This window comes from Jaculus jaculus, chromosome 8 (assembly GCF_020740685.1).
Source record: "Jaculus jaculus isolate mJacJac1 chromosome 8, mJacJac1.mat.Y.cur, whole genome shotgun sequence".
Classification (NCBI taxonomy): Eukaryota; Metazoa; Chordata; class Mammalia; order Rodentia; family Dipodidae; genus Jaculus; species Jaculus jaculus.
The window spans coordinates 82,312,293-82,328,696 of record NC_059109.1 but is presented as its reverse complement, the minus strand read 5'-3'; the positions used below and the strand labels follow the sequence as shown (position 1 = coordinate 82,328,696).

Sequence of the window (16,404 nt, the reverse complement as noted above, 5' to 3'; positions counted from 1 at the left end):
TACCTCTGCCTCCTGAGTGCTGTGATTAAAGGCGTGTGCCACCACGCCTGGCCTCCTGTTTCATTCTTCCCAGTGTTTAAATTATAAACATGAACCATACCCAGCTAGGCATGTTTTTTTATCGTGTGTGTGTGTGTGTGTGTGTATGTGTGTGTAAGTGCAGACTCAGGAGGCAAAGGTAAGAGGATCGCCATGAGTTTGAGGCCACCCTCCATAGTGAATTCCAGGTCAGCCTGAGTTAGAATGAGACCCCACCTTGAAAAACCAACAACAACAAAAATCTGAAGCCAGGCATGATGGCACATGCCTTTAATCTCAGCACTTGGGAGGCCAAGGTAGGATTGCCCTGAGTTTAAAGCCACCTTGAGATTACAGAGTAAATTCCAGGTCAGCCTGGGCTACAGTGCAACCCTGTCTCAGAAAGCCAAATAAGAAAAAGAAAAAAAAAAAAAAGTTCTGAGGTAGAGTCTCACTATGTAGTGTTGGCTGGCCTGAAACTTGATATGTAGTCCAGACTGGCTTCAAACTCAGGGTGCTCTAGCCTTAGCATCCCAAGTGTTAGAATTACAGATATCTCCCTCCCAACCTTGTATGATTCTTTGTGTGTGCATGCATGTGGTTATTATACCTGTGACTGTATGTTGAGTGCAGGTATGCCCATGCACTTGTGTGCATGTGTGTGGAGGTCAAAGGTTGACACTGGATGATTGCCTCAATCACTGTGTTTACTGACTGAACAGGGTCTCTCACTTGCTTCTGCCTCTTGAATGCTGGGATTATAAGTGAGCCACTACACCTACAGGTGTTTACATGAGGAGTAGGGATATGAACTGTGGTCCTCACTTTATCCTCTGATCCCTCTCTCCAGCCCTCTTCTACAATTCTCTCTCTTTTTTTTTTTTTTTTTTTTTTTTTTGGCTTTACTGTATTCTGTAAGTTTGAGAGTTAAACACACAGCCACAGAAACTTTGCAGTTCTTCTACAATTTTTGATCCTAGCAGCTTGTTATAGAGGGAAAAGCCCATGACACTTTATGCCTTGTTTTTAAACTTTTTTTATATTATATGTTTTTACTTTTTTATATTTACTTGTTTTTGTTTATTTGAGAGGGAGAGAGAGAGCAAGAATGGGTGTGCCAGGGCCTCTAGCCACTGCAAATGAACCTTGTGCACTACCTTGTGCACCTGGCTTATGTGAGTCCTGGAGAATCGAACATGGATCCTTTGGCTTTGCAGGCAAATGCCTTAACGGCTAACCTATCTCTCCAGCCCCCTTTATGCCTTATTTAGCACTCAGTCTGTTAATGTACTAGATAGTAAATAAACATTTTGCTAACTGCGTACAAACTGCTTTTCATAACTAAAACAGGATAAACAACTTAGAATTTTCTAAACTTTTTTTTTTTTTTTTTTTTTTTGAGATAGGGTGTCACTCTAGCCCAGGCTGACCTAGAACTCACTCTGCATGCCAGACTGGCCTCAAATTCACAGTGATTCCCCTACCTCAGCACTCAGGAGGCAGAGGTAGGAGGATCATCATGAATTCGAGGCCACCCTGAGACTGCATAGTGAATTCCACGTCAGCCTGGGCTAGAGAGAGACCCTACCTCCAAAATAAATAAATAAAGGTGTGTGCCATCATGTACAGCAACTAGACTGTTCTTTTTTTTTAATTTTTAAAACTTTTTTGTTTTTTTATTTGAGAGCGACAGACAGAAAGAGGCAGAGAGAGAGAGAGAGAATGGGCGTGTCAGGGCCACCAGCCACTGCAAATGAACTCTAGACGCATGCGCCCCCTTGTGCATCTGTCTAACGTGGGTCCTGGGAAATCGAGCCTCGAACCAGGGTCCTTAGGCTTCACAGGGTCCTTAGGCAAGCACTTAACTGCTAAACCACCTCTCCAGCCCTAGACTGTTCTTAAACTTGTGATCCTACCTGCTTCTGCCTCCCAAGTACCAGGCTTACAAGCTTGTGCAACTGTGCCCTGTTCACACATAGGATTATGACTGTATTATTGATCTGTCTGTCATGTAATACTATAACTAGACACATTAGTGCCATCAAATTAGCTGTTTTACTTTTTATTCCTTTCTGGGGTATAGTTTTTTGTCTTTTTTTTAAATTAATTATGGGGTATAGTTTCTATTTACCTTGGAAGGACCAGGGTAAGTCTTATCAGGTGGCTGACAATATTGACATGACTAATGGGAGATAATTAGAACCAAGAACTTAAGACTTTTGTGTTCTTTTTTGTGTTTCTTTTTTTGTTTGTTTGTTTTTGTTTTTCAAGGTAGGGTCTCACTCTAGCCCAGGCTGACCTGAAATTCACTCTGTAGTCTCAGGGTGGCCTCGAACTCACTCTGCCTCCCGAGTGCTGGGATTAAAGGCATGCACCATCAAAGTAATGACTTTGTTTTTAGAGACAGTGCCTTTGTAGCTGGACCTGGAGTTCACTGATTTGGGTAGACTAGCTAATAAGCCCCAGGGGTCCACTGTCTCTTCCTTCCAGTGCTGGCATTATAGGCACATACCATCAGCCAAGGCCAGCCTGGGCAAGAGCAATACTCTGCCCCTAAAGAAAAACCCAAAAATATTCCCTAATGAAAAGTTTAAGGGAGGGCTGGAGAGATGGCTTAGCGGTTAAACGCTTGCCTATGAAGCCTAAGAATCCCGGTTCGAGGCTCGGTTCCCCAGGTCCCACGTTAGCCAGATGCACAAGGGGGCGCACGCGTCTGGAGTTCGTTTGCAGAGGCTGGAAGCCCTGGCGCGCCCATTCTCTCTCTCCCTCTGTCTTTCTCTCTGTGTCTGTCACTCTCAAATAAATAAATTAATTAATTTAAAAAATAGCAAAAAAAAAAAAAAGTTTAAGGGAGCCATGCATGGTGGTGAACGCCTTTAATCCCAGCACTCAGGAGGCTGAGGTAGGAGGATAGCCATGAATTCGAGGCCACCCTAGAACTACAAATTGAATTCCAGGTCAACCTGGCTAGAGCAAAACTCTACCTCGGGGGGGGGGGGGAGTGTAAGGGGGCTGGGCATGGAGGATTACTGAGTTTGAGGCCAGACTAGGACTATAGAGTGAGTTCCACATCAGCCTAGGCTAGAATGAGACCCTGTCTCCAAAAAAAGATGAAAAAAAAATCTTTTCAAGGCCACTTTAACAACAGCATTTAAGCAAAAAATAGCAGTCCTTCCCTTTTTTTTTTTTTTTTTTTTTTGAGACAGAGTCTCATTGGCTTGGAGCTCACCATTTAGGCTAGATTGGCTGGTCAGTGAACTCCAGGAATCCTGTCTCACCTCCCCAGCACTTGGATTACAATGCAGGTGCTGCCATGCCTGGCATTTGTACACGGATGCTGGGTATTCAATTCATGTTCTCATGCTTTTGAGGTAAGCATTTTACCAACTGAGCTATCTCCCTAGCCCCATGAGGCCCTGTCCTCAAAAAAATAAAGTTAAGCACAGTGAGCCCTTGATGACCATGTATATTCATAGCTTATATTAAGTCTCAGAAGAGGGACTAACAAAACTGGTGTGAAACCACCAGTACTTGCTCATCTCATCTGACAACTTAGTGACTTTCCCCCTCCCCCCGCACCAGGCTACCACAATGAAACTTACCCAAGAGAGATGTTGGATCTTTGTAACATTAGATGATTCAAGCACAGCCAGAGTGTTGTTTTAAAAATATCTATGGAAAGCCTGCTAAGTACAAAACATGATGCTAAGCACCCAGAGTAATGCAGGAAGCAAAACATGGTCCACATAAAGGGATCTATGTAGAGTGGTCTTAACCTAGTTAACTGACCACCCAGTTAACAAGTACATGGCCAGATGCTGGAATGTATGGAAGAGATCAGTGATTAACAAGGACAGGTCTTCCAAGCTGAGTGGGCAGCTGGAGCAGAAAATGAACAGAACTGTAGGGAATGTATAATATTGGGTGGAAGAAGAAAGGCAAATAAAACAGGTGGGAAGGGAAGGGAATATTAAATAGTGATTTGGGCTGGTTTTTTTTTTTAACATATTCCATGATTATAAACAATATCCCATGGTAATGCCCTCCCTCCCTCCACTTTCCCCTTTGAAACTCCATTCTCCATCATATCCCCCCCTCCTCTCAATCAGTCTCTCTTTTATTGTATTTATTTATTTATTTATTTTGGTTTTCCGAGGTAGGGTCTTACTCTAGTTCAGGCTGACCTGGAATTCACTATGAAGTCTCAGGGTTGCCTTGAACTCACAGTGATCCTCCTGCCTCTGCCTCCCAAGTGCTGGGATTAAAGGCATGCGCCACCACACCTGGCTTTTTCTCTTTTATTTCGATGTCATGATCTTTTCCTCCTATTATGATGTTCCTGTGTCAGTAGTGTCAGGCACTATAAGGTCATAGATATCCAGGTCATTTTGTGCAATTCACTCTGTAGTCTCAGGGTGGTCTCAAACTCAGCGGCAATCCTTCTACCTCTGTCTCCTGAGTGCTAGAATTGAAGGCGTGAGCCGCCACGCCTGTCTATATATATTTTTTTATAAAATTTATTTTTGTTTATTTTATTTATTTATTTGAGAGGGACAGAGAGAGAAAGAGGCAGAGAGAGAGAAATGGGCACACCAGGGCTTCCAGCCACTGCAAATGAACTCCAGATGTGTGTGCCCCCTTGTGCATCTTACGCCTGGCTATATTTGCTATATTTTTTAATATTATTTGCAAACAGAGAGGAGAGACATGCATAATGGGTGCACCAGGCACTGCAAACAAACTGCAGATGCATGTACCACTTTGTGCTTCTGGCTTTACATGGATACTGGGGAATCAAACTCAGGTCATTAGGCTTTGCAGGCAAACACCTTAACTACTGAGCCCCCTCTTCAGCCCTGGGCGTTTTTTTTTTGTTTTATTTTTTTGAGTTAGGATGTCTAGCTCAGTTTGACCTGGAAATTGCTATGTAATCACAGGGTGGCCTGGTACACATGGCAGTCTGCCTGGATTAACGGTGTAAACCACTACGCCCAGCTCTGCGCTGTTTTTTTTTTTTTTTATTTATTTGCAAGAAAAGAGAATAGTACACCAGGGTCTCTTGCCACTGCATCTGGCTTTATGTGAGTACTAGGGAATTAAACTTGGGCACACCAGCTTTGCAAGCAGTGTCTTTACCCACTGAGTCATCTCCCTAGCCCTGGGCTATGTTTAGTAAGCTGGGGTAGAGGAGTTTTAAAAAAATTTTTATTTGAGGGAGAAAGAGGCAGATGGAGATAGAATGGGCACTCCAGGACATCTAGCCACTGCAAACAAACTCCAGACATATTTTCCATCTGTGTATCTGGCTTATGTGGGTACTGGGGAATCAAACCTGGGTTTTTAGGCTTCTCAGACAAGCACCTTAACTGCTAAGCCATCTCTCCAGCCCGAGGAACATGTTTATTTCAGAGAGAGAAAGAACTGGCATGCCAGGGCCTCAGCCACTGGAATGAAACTCCAGATGCTTTTGCCACCTAGTGGGCATGTGCAACCTTGCACTTGCCTCACCTTTGTGTGTGTGGCTAACATGGGATCTGGAGACTTGAATGTGGGATCTGGAAAGTGGAACATGGCTCCTTAGCCTTCATAGGCAAGTGCCTTATGTGCTAAGCCATCTCTCCAGTCCACTTTCTTAAAACTATAACCATTGTATCCCACAAACATTACTCCATCAGCTTCTCTAGCCATACTTCCCATTGGGCAGGTAATAAAAATTTCACTAATTCATCACCATATCTATTTACAGTAATCATAAAAACCTTGAGCTGGTCTGGAGAGATGGCTCAGTGACTAAATGTACTTGCTTGCAAAGCTTGCTGACCCAGGTTCAATTCCCCAGCCACATAAAGGCAGATGGACATTTGTTTGCAGCAGCAAGAGACCCGGGCATATGCATGCACACAAATACACAAATAATAAAAAAAATTTTTAACTCCATTATATAGCTGAGGATAACCTTGAACATAGCACTCGAAAAACCAAGTAAGAGGATTTCTGTGAGTTCAAGACCTGGGCTACAGAGTGAATTCCAGGTCAGCCTGGGCTAGAGTGAGACCCAGCTTCAAAAAACAAATTTCAGGGCTAGAGAGATCACTTAGAGGTTTAGGCACTTGCCTACAAAGCCAAAGGACCCAGGTTCAATTCCCCAGGGTCCATGTAAGCCAGATGCACAAGGGGGCACACACATCTGGAGTTCATTTGCAGTGGCTGGAGGTCCTGGTGCACCTATTCTTGCTCTCTCTGTATTTCTTTCTCTCAAACAAATAAAATATTTAAATACACACAAAAACAAATTTCAGCTAGGTGTGGTTGCACATGCCTTTAAACCCAGCACTCAGGAGGCAGAAGTAAGAGGATCTGGGCTGGAGAGATGGCTTAGCAGTTAACAAACTTGCCTGCAAAGCCAGGTTTGAATCCCTAGGACCCATGTATGCCAGATGCACAAGGTGGGGCATGTATCTGGAGTTCATTTGCAGTGGCTAGAGACCCTGGCCCACCAATTCTCTCTCTGCCTGTTTCTCAAACTTTTTTTTTTCTGAGGTAGGATCTTGCTCAGGCTGACCTGGAATTCACTATGTAGCCTTAGGGTGGCCTTGAACTCATGGCATTCTTCCTATCTCTGCCTCCCAAGTGCTGGGATTAAAGGTGTGCACCACCACACCTGGCTAATAATTTTTTTTTTAAGAAGTAGAAGAGGGCTGGAGAGATGGCTTAGCAGTTAAGCGCTTGCCTGTGAAGCCTAAGGACCCCAGTTCGAGGCTTGGTTCCCCAGGTCCCACGTTAGCCAGATGCACAAGGGGGTGCACATGTCTGGAGTTCGTTTGCAGTGGCTGGAGGCCCTGGAACGCCCAGTCTCTCTCTCCCTCTATCTGTCTCTCTGTGTCTGTCGCTCTCAAGTAAATAAATAAATAATGGACAAAAATTATTTTAAAAAAAAGAAGTAGAAGAATTCCTAGAGTTCATGGTCTCCCTGAAACTACATAGTGAATTCCAGGTAAGCCTGGGCTAAAGTGAGATCCTACTTTGAAAAACAAAATAAAATTATGTTTTAAATCCTTGAACTGATCCTGCTGACACCACCTCTGTAGTTGCTGGGTTTACAGGCATGTGCCAGCATACCTAGTTTTTTTATTTTTTGGTTATTTTTATTATTTGAGAGCGGCAGACAGAAAGAAGCAGATAGAAAAATAGAGAATGGGTGTGCCAGGGCCTCTAGCCCCTGCAAATGAACTCCAGATGTGTGTGCCCCTTTGTGCATTTGGCTAACGTGGTCCTGGGCAATTGAGCCTCGAACTGGGGTCCTTAGGTTTCACAGGCAAGTGCTTAACTGCTAAGCCATCTCTCCAGCCCCAGCATACCTTGTTTTATGTGGTGCTTGGCATGGACCCACAGCTTTATGTATGCTAGGCTAGCATCCTACCAGCTGAGCTGCATCCCCAGCCCAACACAGGTTTATCATCTTACAGTTTGGTAGCTTAGAAAACCACCATAGATCTTTCTGGGCTAAAATCAGGGCAGGCTCAGTTCCTTTTAGGAGATTATGAGTTTCCAGAGACCACTCATTTCTTACCTTCCTTTGACCCTTCTCATTTGCAAACCAGTTATATCACATCTTTCCCAGAGTCACATCACTTTTTCCTTCTGCCTTGCATTTTTTTTTTGTTTTTAATTTTTGTTTTGTCTGGCCACAAACTTACTGTGATCCTCCTACCTCAGTCTCCCGGAGTGCTAGAATTAAATGCATGAGCCACCATGCTTCCCCATGTCAGTTTTTATTTATTTTTTATTTTTTGATTTTTCAAGGCTGACCTGGATTTACTATGGAGTCTCAAATTCACGGCAATCCTCCTACCTCTGTCTCCCAGTGCTGAGATTAAAGAAATGATCCACCATGCCTGACTCTCCATGTCAGTTTTTTTTTTAATTTTTTAAATTTTAAGAGCAACAGACAGAGAGAAAATGGGTGTGCCAGGGCCTCCAGCCACTGCCAACGAACTCCAGACACATGTGCCCCCTTGTGCATCTGGCTTACGTGGTTCCTGGGGAATCAAGCCTCGAGTTGGAGTCCTTTATTTGCAATGAGGGAGAGAGGATGTGTGCACCAGGGCCCCTTGCTGTTGCAAATGGACTCCAGATACATGTGCCACTTGGTGCATCTGGCATTATATGGGTACTAGGGAATGCAACCTGGGTGGTCATACTTTGCAAGCAAGCGCCTTAACTGCTCAGCCATCTCTCTAGCCCAACCCATTTATTTATTTGCAAGCAGAAAGAGAATTAGTGTGCCAGGGCTTCTTGCCTGTGTAAGTGAACCCCAGGCCCATGTGCATCTGAGTTTACATGAAAAGTGGGAGATCGAACCTAAACTGCCAGACTTTGCAAGCAAGCAAGCAAACACCTTTAGCCACTAAGCTGTCTTCCCAGCCCTCCCTGTGTCAGTTTTTAATATATTAAAGCATTTTTAAAATTTATTTTGAGTGAGAGGCAGATAAAGGATGAGTCCTTTGGCTTTGTAGGCAAGTGCCTTAACCACTAAGCCATCTTTCCAGCACCCCCTGTCTTTTGTTGTTGCTGTTTTGGTTTTTTAAATATTTTTTATTATTTATTTTATTTATTTGACAGAGAAAGAAGGAGAGAGAGAGAATGTGCATGCCAGCCATTGCAAACAAACTCCAGACACATGCGCCCCTTGTGATCTGGCTAATGCAGGTCCTAGGGAATCTAACCAGGCTCCTTTGGCTTTGCAGATAAACACCTTAATGCGCTAAGACATCCCTCCAGCTCTCCCCCCCCCCCCCGAGATAGGGTCTCATTCTAGCTCAGGCTGACCTGGAATTCATTGTGTAGTCTCAGGGTGGCCTTGAACTCTCCCCAGTCCTCTTAACTCTGCTTCCTGAGTGCTGGGATTAAAGTTGTGCACTACCACACCTGACTTTTTTTTTTTTTTTGGTTGGGGGGGTGCACTGGAGAGATGGCTTAACAGTTAAGGTGCTTGCCTGCAAAGCCAAAGGACCCAAGTTTGATTCTCCAGTACCCACGTAAACCAGATGCACAAGGTGGCACATGTGTCTGGAATTCATTTCCAGCAGCTACAGGCCCTAGCATGCCCCTTCTTCCTTTTCCTTTCTCTCTCTCTTTAAAATGAATAAATAAAAATAAATGCCAGGTGTGGTGGCAAATGTCTTCAATCCCCATACTCTGGAAGCAGAGGTAGGAGGATCACTGTGAGTTCAAGGCCAGCCTGAGACTATATAGTGAATTCTAGGTCAGCCTAAGCTAGAGCAAGACCTACCTTGAAAATAAATATTAAAAAAAAAGAAAGAGGGCTGGAGAGATGGCTTAGCCGTTAAGCGCTTGCCTGTGAAGCCTGAGGACCCCGGTTCAAGGCTCAATTCCCCAGGACCCACATTAGCCAGATGCACAAGGGGGCGCACGCATCTGGAATTCGTTTGCAGTGGCTGGAGACCCTGTCGCGCCCATTCTCTCTCTGCCTCTTTCTCTCTCTGTCGCTCTCAAGTAAATAAAAATGAACAACAAAAAAAATTTAAAAAAAAAGAAAGAAATCCACATGGAACCTATAAAATGAAAGGTAAGACAGATGATTCCTCTGTTAAAAAAAATTAAGAAGGAAGCTTTTCATTTTTTCCTATGATGTAGATTAATCTTACAGATTGGAGTAAAACTTAGGTATAAAACAATCTGGACTGAAATTAGCTCACTAGTAGAAAATTTGCCTTGCATGTACCAGAATAAGGGCTTAGTCCCTAACACTGCAAAAACCAAGACTTTATACCAGTTTCTCTATCTCTCTCCTGCTCTCCTTTTTTTTTTTTAATCTTCAAAGCATCATTTCTTTTTTTTTTTTTTTGTTCATTTTTATTTATTTATTTGAGAGTGACAGAGAGAGAGAAAGAGGCAGAGAGAAAGAGAGAGAGAATGGGCGCGCCAGTGCTTCCAGCCACTGCAAACGAACTCCAGACGTGTGCGCCCCCTTGTGCATCTGGCTAACGTGGGTCCTGGGGAATCGAGCCTCAAACCGGGGTCCTTAGGCTTCACAGGCAAGCGCTTAACCGCTAAGCAATCTCTCCAGCCCGTGCTCAGTCACTTTCAAAGCATCATTTCTTGATACCCAGGGCAAGGCTGTTGAGGCAGAACCCATTATTTTAGCAGATAGCCAGGGTTGCAGAGAGTAGACAGATTATGATAGCAGAAGTTCCAGTGGAGAACACTGTGCTTGGGGTCCTTTCCCATAGCTGGTGGTAGGGTTTGAGGCCCTGGTGGCTGCCAGGCACCTGTCCACCCAGGCCTCCCTCTTTCTTCACAGTCTTCAGGGCCCACATGGTGGCTATGGAGCAAGGTTCCAGCCAAAGCGCATTGATAGTGGCCAGCATAAGGTTGAATAGCAGTAGGCAGAGTTGGCTGACCTCCTAGAATGTAAGGTGAATCCAGCTATGCTGTGGGGTCAAGATACAGAGGGTGATGAAGCTACAGCCCATGGAGGTATAAAATTAGAAGGGAAGCTGGGCATGGTGGGAAGGTGAGTGCACGCCTTTACTCCTAGCACTTGGGAGGCAGAGGTAGGAGGATCAGCATGAGGTCAAGCCCACCCTGAGACTATAGTGAATTCCACATCCCTTGTGCTAGAGTGAGACCCTACCTCGAAAAACCAAAAACGTAGAAAGGGAAAATTTTGCTCTGTATCAGCCCAAAGGTATGAAGGGGAAGGTTTCAGAAAAGCAGAAAGCCTGAGGCCAAGGTCACCCACAATTGCATGCTCCAGGCACCTGACAAGACCAGTAGATTGGCCATCTTAATCAGGCTTCATGAGGCCCTGCCCTCCACCATCTTGGATCCTGTGGGAGCCCCACAGAAGGCACTCCCAGTGCATTCCCAGTTTCTGTTTTTTCTATAGCTTCAACATGAAGCATCAGTCTTTTTACTTTATTTCTTTTTGGGTTTTGCCTCCTGAGTGCTGAGAGTCATCTGCCACCACACCTGGCTTTTTTTTTTTGGGGGGGGGGTAGGGGTTTCAAGGTAGAATATTGCTTTAGTCCAGGCTGACCTGGAATTCAGTATGTAGTCTTAGGGTGGCCTCAAATTCACTGCAGTCTTCCTGCCTCTGCCTCCTGAGTGCTGAGATTAAAGGCATGTGTCACCATCCCTGGGTTGGCTTACTTTTTGCTCTGATTGTGTATTTTTCCATTCCATTGGTGAGGGGAAGGGATTCCTTACCCTAAAGATATGGGAGCTGCCAAACAGGACCTGGCACTAGACAGCATTTATCCCTTAACTGAAATCTTCTCCCCCGAGGACACCACAAGCCAGGCAGGCCACAGGGGAATTATACCTGTGAATGGAGTAAACAATTGGGGACTGCCAGGTGAGGTGGTGCAGGCCTTTAATCCTGGGAGGCTGAGGTAGGAAGATTGCCTTGAGTTCTAGGCCAGCCTTTGGCTATAGAGTAAGTTCCAGGTCGGCTTGGACTAGAGTGAAACCTGCTTTAAAAATCATCCCAGCCAGGTATAGTGGCTCACACCTTTAATCCCAGCACTAACGAGGCAGAGGTAGGAGGATCACTGTGAGTTTGAGGCCACCCTGAGACTACATAGTAAATTCCAGGTCAGCCTAGGCTACAGCGAGACACTACCTCAAAAATCCAAATAACAGCTGAGCGTGGTAGCTCATGCCTTTAATCCCAGTACTCGGGAGGCAGAGGTAGGAGGATCACCGTGAATTCAAGGCCACCCTGAAACTGCATAGTGAATTCTAGGTCAGCCTGGGCTAGAGCGAAACCCTACCTTGAAAAAACAAACAAAAAAAAATAAGATAAAATAAAAATTCAGCAACCAGGGACTATGGGGAAGGCTTTGTAGTAGAAAGGATGAGATTCCCCTTACATCCTGAAGTGGATGTGAGGCAGATAGAGAGAATGGGTGCATGAGAGCCTCCAGCCACTATAAATGAACTCCAGATGCCTATACCACCTCATACATCTGGTTTACATGAGTTCTGGGGAATCAAACCTGGGTCTGTAGGCTTCACAGGTAAGCACCACTAAGCCATCTCTCCAGCTCTCTAGCCTAGCCTGACCTGGAATTCACTATGTAGTCTCAGATTGGCCTTGAACTCACAGCAATTAATTCTGCCTCATGAGTGCTGAGATTAAAGGCATGCACCACCATGCCCAGTTGACTGTGGGTAATCTTCCTTCTTTTCTTCTTCTTCTTCTTTTTTTTTTTTCTTTTCATTTTTTCAAGATAGGATCTCACTCTGTCCCAGGCTGACCTCTGGCCTTGAACTCATGGCGATCCTCCTACCTCTGCCTCCGGAGTGCTGGGGTTAAAGGCATGTGCCATCACACTCAGCTTTTTCCTCTTTTCAAGGTAGGGTCTCACTGTATCCCAGGCTGACCTTAAATTCACTACTATGTGGCCATAAACTCATGGCGACCCTCCCATTTCTGCCTCCTGAGTGCGGGGATTAAAGGCGTGAGCTATTATGCCTGGCTTCTTTTATTTTTTTTTTTTTAAGTATTTATTGGGACTGGAGAGATGGCTTAGCGGTTAAGGCGATGCACATATGTCTAGAGTTTGTTTTCAGTAGCTAGAGGCCCTGGCGTGCCCATTCTTTCCTTTTCTCTCTCCCATCCCTCTCTCTGTCTCAAATAAGTAAATAAATAAAATCTTTAAACTTATTTGAGAGTGAGTGAGAGAGAGGAAATATGGCACATTAGGGCCTCTGTAATTGCAAATGAACTCCAGATGCATACATCTGGCTTTACATGGACACAGGAATTGAACCAGGGACATCAAGCTTTATGAGTAAGTTCTCAAGCCCAGAGTGAGTGGTTTCTTTTTAGCTTTTTTATTTTTATGTATTTGAGATTGAGAGACAGAGAAAATGTGTATGGGCACTCCAGGACCTCTAGCTGCTGCAAACTACAGATGCATGTGCCACTTTGTGCATCTGGCTTTATGTAGGTACTGAGGAATGAAACCCAGGTCATTAGGCCTTGCAGGCAAATGCCTTAACTGCTGAACCATCTCTCCAGGCCAGCTTGGACTCTTTTTTTTGTTATTTGTTTATTTTATTTATTTGAAAGCAAGGGACATACAGAGAGAAAGAGGCAGACAGAGAGAGAGAATGGGCGCGCCAGGGCTTCCAGCCTCTGCAAATGAACTCCAGACGCATGCGCCCCCTTGTGCATCTGGCTAACGTGGGTCCTGGGGAATTGAGCCTCGAACCGGGATCCTTAGGCTTCACAGGCAAGTGCTTAACCGCTAAGCCATCTCTTCAGCCCTTATTTTATTTTATTTTATTTTTTATTTTATTTTATTTTTGAGGTAGGGTCTCACGCTAGCCCAGGCTGACCTGGAATTCACTATGTCATCTCAGGGTGGCCTTGAATTCCTGACGATCCTCCTACCTCTGCCTGGCTTTCAGTCTTTGTATTTTTTTTTTTTTTTTTAAGTAATAGGAGCCAGAGCTGAGTGTGGTGGTGCACGCCTTTAATCCCAGCACTTGGGAAGCAGTGGTAGGAGGATTGCTGTGAGTTCAAGGGCACCCTGAGACAACATAGTTAATTCCAGATTAGCTTGGGCCAAAGTGAGACCCTACCTCAAAAACAAAACATGCAATAATAATATGAGCCAGGTGTGGTGGTGCACACCTTTAATCCCAGCACTCAGGAGGCAGAGGTAGAAGGATCTCTGCCATGAGTTCCAGGCACCCTGAGATTACACAGTGAATTCCAGGTCAGCCTGGACTAGAGTGAAACCGTACCTTGAAAAACAATTATATATATATATGTATATGTATATGTATATGTATATGTATATGTATATGTATATGTATATGTATATGTATATGTATATATGTGTGTATGTATATGTATGTATATGTATGTATGTGTATATATATATATATACACATATATATGTATATATACACACACACACACACACACACACACACACACACACACACATATATATTGGAATGCTTCACAAATTTGTATGTCATCCTTGCACAGAGGCCATAATAATCTTCTCTGTATCATTCCAGTTTTAGTATATGTGCTGCCAAAGCTAGCTCTGCCTCAGTCTTTTCTGAGTGCAGGGATTACAGGCAGGAGCTACTTACCTATAGGCTCAGCTTCTTGATTTCTTTTCTGGGCAAAGTGGTATAGCTCTGTCATCTCAACCTGAAAGCAGAGGCAGGATCACTGCCAAATTTTTTCTTTTTAAAAAATTTATTCCGGGCGTGGTGGCGCACGCCTTTAATCCCAGCACTCGGGAGGCAGAGGTAGGAGGATCGCCATGAGTTCAAGGCCACCCTGAGACTACAGAGTTAATTCCAGGTCAGCCTGGACCAGAGTGAGACCCTACCTCGAAAAACCAAAAAAAAAAAAAAAAAATTCATTTAGTCGGGCGTGGTGGCACACACCTTTAGTCCCAGCAGAGGTAGGAGGGCTGCTGTGAGTTCGAGGCTACCCTGACTCTACATAGTGAATTCCATGTCAGCCTGGGCTAGAGTGAGACCCTACCTCGGAAAACCAAAAATAAATAAATAATTTTATTTATTTAGAGAGACAGATAATGAATAGGCATGCCATGGCCTTTTAACCACTGCAAACGAACTCCAGATGCTTGTGCTGCCTTGTTCATCTGGCTTATATGGTACTGAGGAAGCGAACCTGGGTCCTTAGGCTTCACAGGCAGGCACCTTAACCTCTTAAGTTATCTCTCCAGCCACCCCCCTTTTTGAAGCAGGGTCTCTCCAGCACAGGCTGAGCTGGGATTCACTATGTAGCCTAGGATAGCCTCAAACTCATGGCAATCCTTCTATCTCAGCCTCCTAGTGCTTCTATTAAAGGTATGTCCCATCACACTCAGCTGTCAAGTTCAAGGACAGTGATCAACAGAAAGTTCCAACCTATAAAAATGTTTTACAAGCTGGGCGTGGTGGCATATTCCTTTAATTCCAGCCCTTGGGAGGCAGAGGTAGGAGGATCCCTGTGAGTTCAAGGCCACCCTGACACTACGTAGTGAATTCTAGGTCAGCTTGAGCTCTAGCTCAAAAAAAAAAAAACAAAACAAAAAACACCAAAAGATCTGCCATTGGCTAATAATTTGTGAATAGAAATTGATTTAAAGGCCATCAAATATAGGCTTTCTGCCTTCAAAATCACTAGAGAAAATAATGGGACTATAGAAATTATAGAGATTAACAAGAAACAAAAACTAAAGGCTTCCAGGGGTGGTGGTGCATGCCTTTAATCCCGGCACTTGGGAGGCAGGGATAGAAGGATCTGGCTGTGAATTCCAGGCCAGCCTGAGCTGCAGAGTGAGTGCAAGGATAGCCTGTTTGAGACCCTGCCTCAAAAAAAAAAAAGAGAAAAGAAAAGAAAAACTAAAGTCTGAATGCCAGCATGGTAGCACATCCCTTTAATCCAGTATTTAGGAGGCAGAGGTAGGAGGATTGGTATGCGTTCAAGTCCACCCTAAGACTACATAGTGAATTCCAGGTCAGCCTGGGCTAGAGTGAGATCCTACCTCAAACAACAACAAACCTAAGGGCTAGAGACATGGCTCAGAGGTTAATGAAATAACTATAAAAGTATGAAAAGACTGGGCTGGAGGGATGGCTTAGCAGTTAAGGCATTTGTCTACAAAGCCAAAGGACCCAGGTTCAATTCCCCAGGACCCACATAAGCCAGATGCATAAAGGGGCACATATGTCTGGAGTTCCTCCTTTGCAGTGGCTGGAGCTCTGGCGTGCCCATTCTCTCCTCTTTTCTCTATCAAATAAGTAAATAAAAATAAAAGTATGAAAAAATGGACTGGGGTTATGGCTCAGTGGTCAAAGGAGCTTCCTTGAAAAGCCTGATGGCCTGTGCTCAATTCCACAGTACCCACTAACAGCCAGATACATGGGGCACATGTGACTTGATTTTGTTTGCAGTGGCAGGAAGCTTTGGCCAGCCCATATTCACACTTTGTCTCTGTCTGTCTTCCTCTTTCTCAAGTAAATAAATGAATTAAAAAAAATTTTTTTTCCAAGGTAGGGTCACTCTAGTACAGGTTGACCTGGAATTAGCTCTATAGCTCAGGCTGGCCTTGAACTCAGTGATCCTCCTACCTCGGATTCCCAATTGCTAGGATTAAAGGCATGTCCCATCATGCATCACACCCAGGTGACTTTTTTTTTTTTTTTTCCCAGTTTTTTGAGGAAGGGCCTCAGTCTAGCCCAGGCTGACCTGGAATTCACTATGTAGCTTCTAGTAGCCTTGAATTTATGGTGATCCTCCTACCTCTGTCTCCCTGCCCAGTCTCCAAGTGCTGGGATTAAATGTGTGTGCCACCACACCTAGCAAAAAAAAAAAAG

General features: G+C 44.4%; 1 non-coding gene across 1 annotated transcript; it reads right to left on the bottom strand.

The window, feature by feature from the left end:
* Positions 1-14,005: 14,005 nt before the first annotated feature.
* Positions 14,006-14,112, bottom strand: LOC123463120. Its single transcript, XR_006638730.1, has one exon. It is a non-coding gene; the product is annotated as a U6 spliceosomal RNA (small nuclear RNA).
* Between the last annotated feature and the right edge of the window lie 2,292 nt (positions 14,113-16,404).